Source organism: Mirounga leonina, unplaced genomic scaffold (genome assembly GCF_011800145.1).
Source record: "Mirounga leonina isolate KUSES-001 unplaced genomic scaffold, KU_Mleo_1.0 Mir_165, whole genome shotgun sequence".
NCBI classification, from domain to species: Eukaryota; Metazoa; Chordata; class Mammalia; order Carnivora; family Phocidae; genus Mirounga; species Mirounga leonina.
The window spans coordinates 52,276,909-52,291,976 of NW_023270415.1; the positions used below are offsets into that span (position 1 = coordinate 52,276,909).

The following is a 15,068-nucleotide window of genomic DNA, read 5'->3' on the forward strand; positions in this document are numbered from 1 at the left end:
AGAAAGAAAGAAAGAAAGAAAGAAAGAAAGAAAAAGAAAGAAAGAAAAGAAAAGACTAAACCACAATAAAATTCTCTATGGCTTGTATGCTTGGTGTTTATTTCACAATGCATATTCAAACTCATATAGTTCTCTGATAGTGCATGATCTACAAAAGGAAAATAGGTTTATTTTATTACCACAAGTATTAATCTCCAAAGAAAAAATGCCTTGTAGAGTGTCATTACAGCATATAATTATGTTAATATTGAATAGTAATGATGTGATAAACATTATTCTTAATAGCAATACTAATAATAATTCTCATTGATTGAGGACTTGCTCTGTGCCACTCTGCTAAATGCTTTCCAGTTATTATTTAATTTAATTTTATATTAAATTTGTGATCTAGGCATCAATATACTAATTTTTTATGCTAAGATTTAGAGAAGATAAATAAGCTGGAATTTGGCTGTGTTTGACTTTAAAATTCAAGTTCTTAATCATTATACATTCTCTGAACAAATATTTGTTGAGCACATACTATATAACAGAAATTGTTCTAAGTACTTAAGCTACATCAAAGGGCCATGCCCATAAGGAGCTTACATTCTAGTAGTATCCCTAAAATTAAGTTCAAAATGCCAACTGTTTAACCTCAAATATGGCATTCTTCAAAGAACCTAACCTACTTTACTCTCTAGAAACATTTCTTATATGAAATTTACATAAACCTAGATCAGGGGCTCTCCAACAGTTGCACATATAGATAATCATCTGGTTATTTGTGGAAAAGGCCTTTTCACTAGGCGTAGGAATTTATATTCTCAATTAGTATCTCATATTACTCTTTGCAGATTGAAGAATTCTGGTCTAGAATTTAAAAACTAGTGGACAAATCACCATCAATGCCTAATGTAGTTCACTGATGTCCGGTCATTTCCTACTGATCCTATACTTTGTTTCCATATCCACCTGGGTACTTTGAACAAATGCAAACTTGCTTAGGTCCTTCAGCAGTTCCTTGGGGGTCAGAATAACTAAACTAAGCTTGTCAGAAGTGTCACTCTGATACAAGGTCTTCTCTGGTTGAGACTCTACCTTTCTTTCTAATTCTACCTAATATGGTTCATCTGTTCTCATTTATCAAAATCATCTAGCTATATTCCTTTCATATCCATGTATATTACCACTTCTGTACCTGAGTCTTATTTATGAATCTTATCCACCCACAAAATAGTTAATATCTTTGTATGAGGGAGACACTACTAGGACCTGGGCCAGCTCTGAACAAATTTTACATTATTATTAAATAGAAATAATACAGGTCAATTAATATTTGGATTTTTATTTTTTCACGTATATATTTGACTTGTGTTTGTACCTAAGTATATGTAAAGGTCCCCCTATTATTTTGTAAAGTTGATATTAGTTTTAGCAAATAACAGTACTATTGTATGCTTGTGCCAAAACATTTTACAGATATTCTGCAGAGATTTTTTAGTCAGAACAAAATATACAATTAAGCCCTACTCAGGTTTTGTTGTTTTCAATGATTAATAGAACCTGTGGTTAACGGTAAGTTGAAGGCAGCTTCTAAAGCTAAATTATCATACACAAGCTTGTATTTCAAAACTCTGAGAGGCAGGCTAAAAGTCACCAGTGATAGAGGATTGTCGAATTTTTGAAGCGTGGATTTACATTTCAGGTTGCAGGCAGCCCACGGGTGGGTGGGTTTCATCAGGGGAGAGAAAGATGAGAGGTCACCAATGGGAGCCTGGGACATGTTACCTGGGTGAATTTACAACCTTCCAGATTTGATCACTTTCTCAGCCTTTCAGAGATAGACACATAGTCACAAAGCTAAGGGAGACTTTTTGTAAGTTCTCCATTTACATTCAAAACTGGGACATTGTGGGGTCCAGGATCATGGTCTTATTAGAGAGAGTTTCACACAGAAAGCCAAGTTATAATTGGAAAGTTGCTTGTTTGGCGAACACAGAATCAGTTGGGGGAAGATGAATGATTCAAAAATTAAATAGCTGTGACTCTGCAGGCTTGAAATCTCCTGCTCCACTGGGACTGGCTGAGGTTAGCCCACAGGTGCTCTTGGATGAGCCATGCTAATTCCATCTCTGATTCTTGGCTTCTCTATGATTTGTGATGACTTTCCTTCTTTTTTTCAAAAGGTAAGTCAATACCATTATCCCTGTAAGTAGCTTTAAGCTCACTGATGGGGATAGAGATTCCAGAACACAATGTTTTCTACACCTTCATTTTCAGGTAATTCAGCACAAATGTTCAGTTGATATTACGTGAGTGACTGCTATGTGCTGGATATATTTCATACTTTTATCCTTTCACAAGAGGGTTATATTTTAAGACTTATAGTTTATAATGGTTTCTTTGTGTTACCATGGCAATTGGAATGCCCAATTATAAATTTAGGAAGTAGAGAAAAGCAAAAAGAAGAAAATAAAAAGCAACCCAAATCTCATCTCTGAATATAACTATTCTTGGTGTCATGGTTTATATGCATTTAGTCTTGTCCTTGTTTTCCCCCCTCCAAATTGAAAATATTATCTAATATTATCTATTTTTAAGTATATATGTAATATCTGATCATATTCTTATAAAAATTTTGAACAATGCACATAAAGTTGCCCACAGACCTATCTCATCTCTTTAGAAGTAATCATTTACATTGTTTTGCATCTCTCAAAACAGTTTGTCTTCATGTATAAATACAAATGAAAATAAAATCATACTCTACAGATTTCTTTATACCATGCTTCCATACATAATTGTATGACCATTTTTTTCATGCCATTTCTTATTCTTCTCCGACATCATTTGGAAGCTATTGTATGACTATCCCCAAAATTGTTACAAGTTTAAGGGTGCCTTCATATATCTCCAAGTATGTATGGAAGCATGTAGAAAGAAGTGTAGCATAAACATCAACAATGTCTTTTCCTGACCTTTACCTCTATGGACTTCATTATTGCTATATGTTAGAGTCTGTAAGTAAAAAGAGACATTTTTCCAGATCCTTTTAATCAACATTAGAAGGTAAGTCTTCTAGTTCTGGCAGCTCTTCTCTGGATTATTATAGAAGCCTAACAACTAGTCTCACTGCCTTGAGTCTTGCTCCTTCCCCCTTGCCCTAAAATCCATGCTCCAAGTGGCTCATTCAAAAACCTGTATCTCATTATTCCTCCACTCTGGTTAAAATCCCTCAGCTGTTCTCCCAGCACATGAGAGATAAAGCCCAAATTCCTTATTGTGGTTTACAAGGACTTTGAAGATCTTGCCCTCCTCTACTTTTCCCACACCACCCAACCCCCCACACCTCTCATCGCTTATTTCCTGTCCATGTATATAATACTCCAGGCTTATCAATTACTTGTTCCCTCAAAGCAATACACTCTCATTTCTCTATATATCTGCATGTGCTGTCCCCATTCCTAGAAGGCCCATTGTGCAATATATACATATATTAAACCACTGTGTTGTTAATTATATCTCAATGAAAAAGAAAAAAGTAGAAAAGACCAATATTTAGAGGATTTTCACTGTACAAGACTGAGCAGAACTTGTAATTTACATATAGTAGTATTCATTTCCCCTGAGTCTATATCCTCAGTGTGTCACAGGGGAGCTGATTATGCTCTTCTAGGGAAGAGGCACCCATGGACAGTCATTTTCTTACACTGGGAAATAGAGATGGTGCATAAAAAATAATTTTTCTCACCACTATTTTAAGAAATTTATAAATGAGGACAACTATGCTTCTGTGGAATCCCACAAGGATTTTGGGAGCAACTGTGTAGTCAAGGATAGGTCATCTGAACAGTTAAGGGGCTCATTCTTTCTTAGCAGCTATTTAGCTAGTACAGAGGAGCAATTATTGACCCAAAGCCAACAATTCTAGCTGGTTATTTGATAAAGGCAAACTAAGAGCTGGCCATTCACTAATGCCAAGTATTTTTTCTAATTAGATAAGATTTATTTGAATTGAGGCTCAAATGGAATATTTAGGTGGTTCTTTTAAACAGTGGTTCTGGCTAATCTCTAATGCCTTTATTTTAATTAATTATCTATGGCTTTCTCCGTTCTGCTAATGGAACTTCACTTCACAAAAGAAAAGTCGATATACAGAAGGGTGAAAGTTGGCCTTGCATCTGAATATGGTGAAAGAAAATTTAAAGTGTGAGTCATTAGAGAGAATACTTCCATAAAATAACACCATGGGAATCCTGGACATCTATTTCTTTTGTTCAGCCAGTATAGATGTGGCTTGCATGAAGGATGATGTGTTAGGAGATAAAAACCAAACGTTATTCCAGAGTAAAGCATTTGGCTTAGGGACAGAAATATAGAAGATTTAAAAAAAAAAGAAAGAAAGAAAGAAAAAAACAAACAAAAAACCCCCTAAATAAGACAAAAACTCCAAAGAAGATGTGATCAAAAAGGCAGCCACAAAGTAAAATCATGGTATTCATCCTTTTAAACCCATTTTTCCTAATTAATGAGGATAAAAACCCCACATTTCTTACATGATTTGGTCATTGGCTGTAAAGAATGTCAGCCATTATGATTTTTTCAATTAGCATCTTTAGGAAAAATGAAACAGATAAGTGCATGTTGAAATTGGTCATGATTCCCTAGTCATCCTCAATGAAAATACAGTTATGCCTTTTCTTTCATTTAAAGAAATTCATATAACCAGAAAGGCTAAATCACATTTCTTAATAAATGTAGGGCAATCGTGAGTTCTATTATGAAAGAACAGGCTTCAAAATATACCTATGAATCATCACAGTGATTCTGTAGCTTCTCTAAAATAGGCAGTCCAGGGTCATGAGTCTGGTTTTTCATTAGTTTTGTCTCCTTAAGAGACTGCCATACTTCCTACCATTTTTACATCTTTACTGTATTCAGGGAAGCAAGAGTCTCTTTCATTACCCAAGGCAGTGGGAGTTGTATGTATGACAAATTGAAGTTTGGCCTTGACTCTTTTAAACAGTAGAAAGACTCAGATATCTGAACTTTAAGGTCTTTCAGACTGACAAGCTGAGGAGATCTCCTGCAGCAGCTTTCCATTCTGGCTCTGAGCTCTCTCCCTGCCGCCATATGGAACTAGTTTGTCTTTCTCACAATCAATTGAAGAAAATACAAAATGACCCCCATGGTTTTCTTTCAAAGCCTGGTAGCAATGACTCAATCTGACAGAGTTTCCCCACACGGCTGTCTCTTGGTTGCTACTGCTCAGGGTTGACTCTGCTCTAACCACCCTCCCTTCTTTACCAAAAGAGCTGGGCACCATCAGCAAAGACGGCTAGCAGAACATGTCTTTTAGAACTGAGTTTAAATGATACAGGTGGCATCTTCTGCTGAAAACAAAGACAATTTTCTTTTGTCAAACCACATATGGAAAAAAGAGTGTTTTAGACTTTTAGCAAAACTAAGCATTTGTTTGGTGCTATAAAGGCATCATTGGGAAGTATACAAATAATTAGTATTGTTGGAAAGAGGGTAAGAGAAAAATTCAGGAGATGCTAAACTGCTCAAAAAATTTATCGGAAGAGGTTAGCTTTGGAGGCTGTGGAGGACATGGACTTTTGGAGAGGGACAAAGAGGATATTTTCAGTAGAAGAGTTGTGAAATCCATAGCATAATTAAGTTTTGAGGTTATCTAACATAAAAAAAAAACAGATAAGAAAGAAAAAGGTTTCCATCAGTCATTTGAATGTTCTGGGAATGTCAAGTGAAAAGGCAGGCAATTAACTTATTTTGATACTGGGCATTTAAGACAGATTTTTAGTTCTTTTATTGTATTAGTATTTGAAGCTGAAATTCTTTACATTTAAAATGTCCTGTTTGTTAAGTATGCAGAGTTCTGGTGGAAATTACTAAGACTGGAAGCCTTGAGATAAAGGAAAGAATATAAATTTATGTTAGGGGAAACTTCAGTCCTATATTGGACTTTGCTAATACAGTAAAATTATCTTTAGCTAAATAATATTTTCTATTTTTTTTTCAGAGTAACATCTTTGATGCAAACATTTTATTCTCTCTAGTTCAGGATTGTCCAAGTGTATCTTGTTCTTTCAAATGAATAGAGCTTTACTGATTTGGTCCCTTTCTCCTCCCTCTCTTCACAAGTCCAAAATGAACCATCTTTCAAGGCAAGCCCAAATGTTACACAGGAAGCCTCCTCTCCTTTCTCCTCTAACTTGTCATTGCACAGATAAATTGCTTCTCTTGTGGCACATCTCAGTTTTCCTATTATTATTTATGTATGTATTATTATTTACATATGTGCTTTTCTTATTATTATTTATATATGTACTTTTCTTTCCTTAGCATATTGTCAGCTCCTAATAAGTATTCATATCTCAGTCATCTTTGTAAACTCCATATATCATATACCTAACAGACATTCAATAAATATTGAGTCAATTATGAAATAAGAGTTAAAATTGTTCAGAATTTAAGTTTTACTCATTTCAAGAGATGGCTTATACGTAGTACCATTTTAACTCTATCAGTATGTTTTACAATTCAAGCCCCATGGACATTAATTTTCTGATTTGAAATCAGAAAGGTCTACCTTATTTTGAACCCAGATGCCTGAATAATGGTCTTTTATTTCAAATGTTTATTCTTATAAATTAAAATTCCAATCTTTTGAGAATCCTATGCTTCTCTTGCCATATATCAGGGTACTTTATTGGCTGAATCCAGCATGTGATCTTTTTTCCCTTTCTTTATCCATAATTGATACTGGGAAAAATCCTTGAAAAGATCACCCAAGGCAACTCATCCTGTAATTCCCATCCTTCCTCCCCAAAAGTTTCTTCATCACGTTCAATCTTCCTGAATTGGTGTCATTTGTTCTCAGATGGAATTGGATCATTGAGGAATCAGCAGAATTTCTGTATATTAAACTAGCCATTATGCTAAGAAGGAGTGCATTATCTTATTTGCTTTTTAAGCCTCAGATGCCTTGAGGTAGATATGTTATTCATTTTTGAACATGTTTAGTGGATGATGTGCAAGTGTGAAAAATACTTGAGATAGTGATGGTCATGGGAATCTGTGCTGATTAAGAAAGATAAATTTCCAGTTACAGAAAACTCAGCTCAAATAATGAGAAACTTGAGAAAATCCAGTTTTATTTATTTTGTGATTCTGATTGTTTTATATATTGATTTTCATTATACGTGCATAGATTGCATGGTAATTTTCCATCTGTTTGTTTTGACAGTATACATTTTAATGTCTCTCCCTTGATTTAGAAATATTAATATAATGTAGGACTTTGTAAAATTGAGTTTATCAACCACCCAGGTCTCAAGCTCTTGACAATGGAAACACTGCTACCAGCTATCCCTGTTTCAAACTCAAGTAAAATACAGTTTTCAGTGTTTCTCAACGACATGAAGATTGCCTGTGTTCAAAACTCATGAGAAATTCTTCCTCTAAAGAAAATAGAATTCACATACTGTTATTTCTGTGCCTTTGCACAGCGCTGAGAGAGTACACTCTATTCTGTACATGTAAAAATAATTTTCATGAAATCTGTGACAATGAAACCGTATATACTTGCCAAAGTTTAGAAATACACACTGTACTAATACCCTAGTTTTAGTTCTAAATAAAATAAAGTCTTCCAGTATTCCTCCCCTTTTCTAAGAATACATTAAAAAAATGAGTGCCAAAATGAATTACATGGCACCAAGACCTCTGTAAAAAATACAAACAGTCCCTTAAACATTTTAATTCCCTTGGTGTCACGTGTGGCTGACAGAGTCAGCCCCAAGTGAGTGGCTCAGTGACTGGACACCATTCTGGTGCCTAAAAGCCCAGGCCTACGGCCATCTCAGAGAGTTTATGGGTTTGCTTTTTTACTAAAAATTAAGTCAAGACCTTGTTAAACTTGTGATTGAAATTGGTGATTTTTTTTAGTATAAGCAAGTTCAAGGGAGGTAGGTTTGTTCTCATTTTAATTTCTGTTTAAAGAGCAGCAAGAAACTTTCTTTCCAACATCCCCTAGGGGAAGACAGAAAGAGGGGAAAGGGTGAGTAGAATGTTGAAAACCATTGAGAGGCATTGTCTGAGGTTGTTTTGCAAAAAGGAAATACTTTCTCTTGTTGTACTTGGATAATATGTTGCTATAAGTTCTGCAAATAAGGCTCTAGTGTGCATGAGCAGATTCTTCTGTTGACCAAAACCATCAGTGTGCTTATTTCTCTTCAAAATTAGTATAAGACAGCGTCCAAGCTCCTTATCAAGGAACACGGCCCTCCGTTTTCTGTAGCAGAGTGAACTCCCACATACAATTTACTTACTATTGTCTAATAAGGCACTTCCTTTTTCCACTTCTGGGTCTTTATCCACATTGCTCCTCTGGCTGAAATCTCAAGACCTTTCTCCTTCTGCCATCATCCTCTGTACTTGCCTCATGAGCACCTAGTCATATTTCACAATCCTCAAGGATTTCCTCTATGAAGCCTTTTCTGGTCCCCTTCAATCTCCTCCAATGTATCCCATCCATCTTCAACCCCAGCTAAATAGACCACTTTTCTTTACTGTCCAACTAGAGCCTCATTCCAAATGTTCTTATCCAAGGACTTTGAGTGCGGAGCTGAATCACACAGATATATAAGCAAAATTTAGTTTTTTTCAGTTATTCTGGGGAGAGGATCCATAGCGCCATCATTTTTTTTTAAAGGTCCACAACTCTTTGATTAAAAAACAAACAAACACATGCTAAAACATACCAAAGCTGCAACTTTTAAGTCAACTATATCATGTTTTCTTCTGTCTTCTAAACTATTAGCACCACAAAACCAGAAAGCATGGTGTCTCCTTTTAGAGTCATGAAAGTGTTAGTTCTGCATCAACGTCACCTGGGTGTAGTTGGTAGAACTGAAATCTAGGTCCTATCCTAAGATCAGAATCTCTGGATATGGAACCTAGAAATCTGCACTTTAAACAAACACCCTAGTTGACAATATGCACACTGAAGTTTGGAAACAACTGAATAGTATTGGGGAAATATTAGCAACATGATAAATGTTTGATGGCTAGCTGGCTGGACAAACAAATGAATGCAGACCCTGATTTCAAAATAATTATAACAACTTTTAAGAGAGTAGTTTTAATGAAGCTATGTAGGTTATAGCAAAACTATATCTAGTTAAGAAATAAAAAATTATGGATATTAGACAACTGCATGTTTAAAATTATTTTATTTTTATTTTTTCAAAAGATTTTATTTATTTGAGAGAGAGAGAGAGAGCAGTGGGAGGGCCAGAGGGAAAGGGAGAGAGACAATCCCAAGCAGACTCTGTGCTGAGCATGGATCCTGATGTGGGGCTTGATTCCAGGACCCTGAGATAATGACCTGAGCCAAAACCAAGAGTCGGATGCATCTGACTGAGCCACCCAGGTGCCCCTAAAATTACTGTTTTTTAATAAGCCAAGGAAATACTGACTTAACGTTTCTTATAATCAGCATATCTCTAGATTAGGAAATGTCAAAGAAGCATACACTATTCAGATGTACTTCTTCTGCTAAGAACACAAGGTATACTTTAAGAATCAGGTTATAAATAGGTACAAACTATTCATTGGATCTTTAATTGCATCTATTATTTTAAAGCAGAGTTCATTAAAAATAATTATTTTATAACAATAATGTGACCTCCAAATTTTTATATAATAACTTCTGATCTTCATATTTAGAAAATTCTCTCTACCATTGATTATAAGGGTATGCAAGGGAAAGGAAATTGTTTTTCATTGACAGCCTAACAATGAATAAAGCTAAAATCATTCTTTATACAGCTGTTTAGTTGAACTCCTAACTGAACCACATAAGAAAAAAGTACTTTTGATTCTTTCACTAGAATAAGCAGACCAGCATCAAACTGGCATTTGTGATGTTAGCACCAAGAAGCATATCTAAGCACTTTGTAAATACTTTAAATATGTGGCTAAATATTTTATTTAATATTAAAGTTGAATGTTATGATGGTACTACTAACATGGGATTTATAGCTGATGCATTTAATGTTGTTACTTATTGATACTTGGCATAATTATTTAAAATGGTTTTAAGATGTTTATGGTGGAAATGGGTAAAGGCTTTTGTAAAGGAAATAAATCATCTAGAGAGAAAAACTTTTGTATAAATTAGAGGGTAATAAATATTTTATATTGTCATTGTGACAATTTTGAAATTTCTACTCAAAAAGTATAATTAACTAAATCTTGTAATATTCACTAAGCCCTCAGTTATTCATCCAAGATGAGTTCCATAAAATCAAGGTTTATGGTCTGTCACCTAGTGGCAGTTATCAAAACTGTAGGCAGAGAAACTAGTTCTTGTAGCCTGTGCACAGACTACTGATTAGTGACAACAACATAGCATCCTTTTCCAAGATCAGTTGGCCTAGGGAACAAGGTATGTTGTCTATTTTATTAATATTTTATTTCATTTGCTTGGTATTGTACAATACAGAAATTCTTGCATATCATTTGCAAGTAAAGAAAAAAAAAACCAGAAGAGCTTGGAGTTGAATAGATCAGGGAGATGAATCTCATCCAACCAACAATCCAAAAAACTAAAGGACTCAACAAAAATCATAGTCTAAATAAAGTATATAACTCCCACATTGGAGAAATTTTTTGAAAATACAAACAAAACTACTTAAAACCTTGAGTTTGCAATCTAGGCTAAGAATTCAAGAGGGTAGAAACTGCCAGGTGATTCCCTATATATATTTTTTTCTACTTTGGTCAGTCCAGAACTGCTATAAAAAATAACTTTCCTCTTAGTATTTCAACACATCTGCTACTGGTTCTAGCCAGGACCATGTAGCCCAGAGGATAGAAGAAATGAAAAACATTTCACTAAAAAGAGTAAAACAAGTTTTGCAATACCTACAAAAATGCAGGGCTTAAATTTATGTGGGAGACCCGAGAGAATTCTTTTCAATCTACACTAATTTGCTTTGTCCTTGAAATGCATACATAACACGGGAGTACTTTAATGATTAAGAAAACAAATAAAAAAAGGTTTTGGAATTGGAAAGAGTTCATCCTTACTTTCTCATTTTACTTCTGAGGACCTGAGACTTGGAAAAGTGAAGTAACCTTGTCCAAGGTCATTCAGAAAATAACTACAGATCCAAGTCTAGAATTCATGGCTCTTGATTCCCAATACAAGGTTTTAGCCATTACATCAAACTCTTTCCCAATAAATATGTTGGCCAAAAGTAAATTTTGTGTAAAAATATATTTAATGGCTAAATTATTTTCAATTTTTAAAATTTTGATTCAAACATTGCATTCATGTCTTCATGTAGAATCTCTTCCAGAACAAGACTTTAACACAGCTATAAGTCAGTTTTACCCTGAAGGTATCATTCATCTCCAACAAATAATATGGAGATAATAAAATATGAAGAATATTCCCAAACTGTGCATCAATATTGTAATAAGATTATAATGATAAGATGTACATTATAAATAGTTAAATGTTGTCATTCATACTTTACTAATAGAGATTTTTTTGTTGGTTCAAAGAGGGACTACCTTTAAGCTTGTTATTATACTATCTGTGATAAAGGATTTACTAATCTAGTTAATACAATAAAAAATAAAAGAATTAACTCTAGGGAACAAAGTATAATCAAGAATAGAAAAAAATTAACATGGAAAAGGGAAAAAAAGAAAACGATTAACATGCAAAATCCCCTACCTAATAAAACATGTCCATTCAATAAGCTATGCCTATCTAATGAGTCTGAATTTTTTTTTAAATTTTATCTTATTATGTTATGTTAATCACCATACATTACATCATTAGTTTTTGATGTAGTGTTCCATGATTCATTGTTTGCGTATAACACCCAGTGCTCCATTCAATACATGCCCTCTTTAAGAAAATTTTTTTATATATTTTTATTTTTATTTTTACACTTCAAAGCAGTACAACTAAATATTCTCCAATTGGTGAATCTATTCTTTTAGCTATAATGATACAATACGTTTCTTAAACTGTGCCCACAAGTGTCTGAGGTGCTAGCAAGGAAAGGGCCAAAGAGATAGTGTAGTAGGTCCCCAAAACCACTTCAACCAAAATAGATAAGCTTTATGGGTTTTATACATTATGATATTTTGTAAGAATTTTCTTTGCAAACATACATATTCCATTGCAAAAACAAAAACAAAATTCAGCTTACAGTGAATTAAACTTAGCCCAATCAATAATGGGACAAACTGACTCTTTGTGCCTTTGGATGTGATAAAATGGCAAGTACAATACCATTTCTACAGCATTCTTATCAAAAACATTTTATTTGAATCTCATCAGGAAGGAATAATAAGATAGATTGAGAAAGGGACATTTCTGAGGAAAATTGACCTGGATTGTTTAAAAATATTTGTGGTAGTATGTGGTAGACTATTCTAGGTAAAAGGTGACTAAAGAGAACACAGATGTAATGAGTGAACCTGGACTGGGTCCTGAAGCCAAATTAATAAACAGACAAAAATACCAATCAGTAAAACAATGGGTTACAATTTCAATATAGAAATATAATTAAAATGTTTTATTGAAACCACTAAAAAATTTCTTGGGTGTGATGAAAATTGAATTAAAAATACGTGAATATCTCAATGTGGTTTTGATTTGAATTTCCCTGATGGTTAATGATGATGAACATTTTTTCATGTGTCTGTTAGCCATTTGTATGTCTTCTATTCATTCGTCTGTTGAAGGGCACCTTGGCTCTTTCCACAGTTTGGCTATTGTGGACATTGCTGCTATGAACATTGGGGTGCATGTGGCCCTTCTTTTCACTACATCTGTATCTTTGGGGCTAATACCCAGTAGTGCAATTTCTGGGTCACAGGGTAGCTCTATTTTTAACTTTTTGAGGAACCTCCACACTGTTTTCCAAAGGGGCTGTACCAACTTGCATTCCCACCAACAGTGTAAGAGGGTTCCCCTTTCTCCACACCCTCTCCAACATTTGTTGTTTCTTGTCTTGTCAATTTTTGCCATTCTAACTGGTGTAAGGTGGTATCTCAATTGAATGGATAAAGAAGATGTGGTCCATATATACAATGGAATATTACTCAGCCATCAGAAAGGATGAATACCCAACTTTTGAATCAACATGGATGGGACTAGAGGAGATTATGCTAAGTGAAATAAGTCAAGCAAAGAAAGTCAATTATCATATGGTTTCACTTATTTGTGGAACATAAGGAATAGCATGGAGGGCATTAGAAGAAGGAAGGGAAAAATGAAGGGGGGAAATCAGAGGGTGAGATGAACCATGAGAGTCTATGGACTCTGAGAAACAAACAGGGTTTTAGAGGGGGGATAGGTTAGTCCGGCACGTATTGCATGGAGTACTGGGTGTTATACGCAAACAATGAATCATGGAACACTACATCAAAAACTAATGACATACTGTACGGTGACTAACATAACATAGTAAATAAATAAATAAATAAATAAATAAATAAATAAATAAATAAGTATTTTTCATAGTTGCGTGGTATTTAAATTTGTCCAATACAAAGTATGTTTACATACTCTTTCTGATTGGATCCTTATAACTAAATGGTGAGGATAATAGAAGAGAGGGCATTATTCCCACTTAAAGATGAGAAAACTGAGGTATAAAAGTAATAGTTAGGAAGGGAAAAATGAAGGGGGGAAATCAGAGGAGGAGACAAACCATGAGAGACTATGGACTCTGGGGAACAAACTGAGGGTTTTAGAGGGGAGGGGTGTGGGGGAATGGGTTAGCCCGGTGATGGGCATTAAGGAGGGCACGTATTGAATGGATCACTGGGTGTTATACGCAAACAAGGAATCATGGAACACTACATCAAAAACTAATGATGTAATGTATGGTGACTAACATAACATAATAAAATAAAATTTAAAAAATTAAAAAAAAAAGTAATAGGTGATTTGCCCAAGGTATAGCTAGGTTGTGCTACTGTTAACTTGGTTAATCTGGGAACTATGTTCCCCAGAATTTCCTTCCTTATATGGTTCCAAGTTAGAGTTGGTCAAAAGAGGACTTTGTGTGAGATCTGGAAGGTGGAAGTGAAGCAGTGGCCCGACTCAGACCATCAGTAGACATGGCAGTTCCCAGCTTGTCCTTTCCCACTCTGCATCCAGCTTGCCTTCCCATGCTGTCAATGGCTCCAGACCCATCACCAGATGCTTGATTGGTAACATAGCTACACTGAAGTAACATCTTTCCTTAGGTCCCCCACTTTGTGGTCCTCCTCTGGTGGCTGGACAAGCTTGGTTTCTTGGATTTCCCTGCAAGCTCCCACTGGTCTACCACCATGCTGGGTTTCAAGCATGGTGGTTGATTTTCCACCTTCTTTTGATTTTCTACCTTCACCTTCCCGATCTTTACTTCCCCAGTTCATCTCACAGTTGTGTAAGGTGTAATCTGTATAACAAATGTCTTATGTCCATAGTGCTGATCATGGCTCTGTTTTTCTGAACACTGATACAACCAACTTGGTTTTATGGATATTGAAGACACACTACTATTTAATAGCTTCGGATTCCTATTCCAAAGCACTTTCCAGTAGAGCATAGCATCTCCTCAAACCCACAATTAATCTGTTATTTTTAAAGCATTTGTTGAGGTGGTGGTGGTTGTGTATTTGTTTTTTAACTCTGAGTATTGGGACCCCCAAAGTTTTCATGAGAAGTAAAAGGTCACTGTAAGCCCTAAACTGATGTTCCCAGGGGATTGATATTTCCTCTTACTGAAGTGTTTATTAGAGAGATCAAAATTTAATCACCTATCAAAGAAACAAAGGGGCATTAAATAAAAAGGAGTATATACATAAAGGTAATTCTATTCTAGAAAATAATTTTTGATCTGTAAGGAACTTTACAAATACTTAATTTATAGGACAGAAAATTGAGAACAAGAGAGATAAGATAATGCCCATGGACATTCAAATTATTAAAGACAGAAATAGGATCAGAAGAAACAAATTTTATCTGTTAGAATATGTGCTTT

At 34.8% G+C, this 15,068-nt stretch overlaps 1 protein-coding gene across 3 annotated transcripts in view; it reads right to left on the minus strand.

The window, feature by feature from the left end:
- Positions 1-15,068, minus strand: part of ANGPT1 (angiopoietin 1) — a 244,927-nt gene that overhangs the window by 13,913 nt on the left and 215,946 nt on the right. The gene's annotated exons all lie outside the window — the stretch shown is intronic.